This window comes from Amblyomma maculatum, chromosome 1 (genome assembly GCF_055883805.1).
Source record: "Amblyomma maculatum isolate TAMU_Amacu chromosome 1, ASM5588380v1, whole genome shotgun sequence".
Taxonomy (NCBI): domain Eukaryota; kingdom Metazoa; phylum Arthropoda; class Arachnida; order Ixodida; family Ixodidae; genus Amblyomma; species Amblyomma maculatum.
In genome coordinates this window covers 17,405,484-17,406,816 of record NC_139344.1, presented here as the reverse complement: position 1 = coordinate 17,406,816, position 1,333 = coordinate 17,405,484, and the positions used below count along the sequence as shown (strand labels likewise).

At 44.1% G+C, this 1,333-nt stretch overlaps 1 long non-coding RNA gene across 1 annotated transcript; it reads right to left on the bottom strand.

Annotated features, from left to right (window-relative positions):
• Positions 1–260: 260 nt before the first annotated feature.
• LOC146201849 (uncharacterized) lies at positions 261–841 on the bottom strand. The gene is made up of 3 exons (XR_014701791.1): positions 769–841; positions 471–620; positions 261–330 (listed from the first exon to the last, which is right to left on the bottom strand). It is a non-coding gene; the product is annotated as an uncharacterized LOC146201849 (long non-coding RNA).
• Between the last annotated feature and the right edge of the window lie 492 nt (positions 842–1,333).

The following is a 1,333-nucleotide window of genomic DNA, read 5'->3' as shown; positions in this document are numbered from 1 at the left end:
GCATAAATCTTGTACTCAGTCCTGGCACGAGCTTGCTTGGCAGTAGCGATGATGCTAGTACAGCTTCTGATCGCTCCTATGGCGAGGGGTGCTGCAATATTTATATCAGTGATAGCATTTGACATTTAACTGGGTTGCATGCGTCCCATCGATGTGAGTCAGATAATCGAATTTTCCGAACAAAATCAGCGCTAATACCTGTCCGGCAAGTGCACCGCCAAGAAGAAGCGAAAGACCAGCGTTTTAGTGCAGATGAGACAGGACTTCGGGCTTCGGCGAAACGAGCTTCCACTGTCGAAGCCAGTTTCCAGATCAGCTGATATCGCCTCCCTGCACGATCAGCGCAAGGCGCGCACACCAATTACAAAATATGCATTTACAGTAACAAGATGCGCATAAGTCTCAAAACAATACATAATTAGTTGCAGTACATTATCGTATAGAAGAAAATCAGCGATAATTTGACTTACCTGGTCGGTATACATGTCAGTGCATGCACTTCGATGTGAAGAAGTGAAAGACGGGCGTTTTGGGGCAGAGGAGATCGGACCTCGGACTGCAGCGAAAAGAGCTAATTCCACCGCCGCAGCATCGTTTCCAAGTCGGCTCAGCACGTCTTCCTGCGCAATCAGAGCGAAATGCGCACACATCGATTATAAAAAAAAAAAAAAAATGTACGTAGTAATAAGATGCGCATATATATACGCGCTCCAGAAACAGTTGCAGTATATTGCCGTATCGAACAAAATATGTGCTAATTGGACTTACCTGATCGGTATAGTGAGTGTCCCTCCATATTAAAAGGCGAGCATTTTGGGACAGGAGATACCCAAGGACCCAGATTGCAGCAAAATGAGCCAATTCTGCCACCGCAGCCAGCCGCAGCCTTGTTTCCAAACGGCTCAGCAAGTCTTCCTGCGCGATCAGCGCCCACACCAATTATATATATATATATATATATATATATATATATATATATATATATATATATATATATATATATATATATATATATATATATATATGCTCCAAAACAATACATTATTATGTTCAGTATAATATCGAATCTAGCAAAAAGCTCCTCTGATCAAGACCGAAAGATCATGTACTTACGCATGTTTTGGTGAACTTCGGCACGAAGAATCTGTACAGAGCGGCTGCAATCATTAGCTGCATATATGGGCTGTTCTTTTCAAACGCTGACTGCTGCAGGAGGTTGAGACAGATTGAATTTGCGCTAAATAAAAGCGGACGATAAAATTAGGCAGTAGGCATCGCGCGCGCCCACACGGACTCACGGAGGCTGGCCGTCGACTGAGTGGCGCCGCGCATC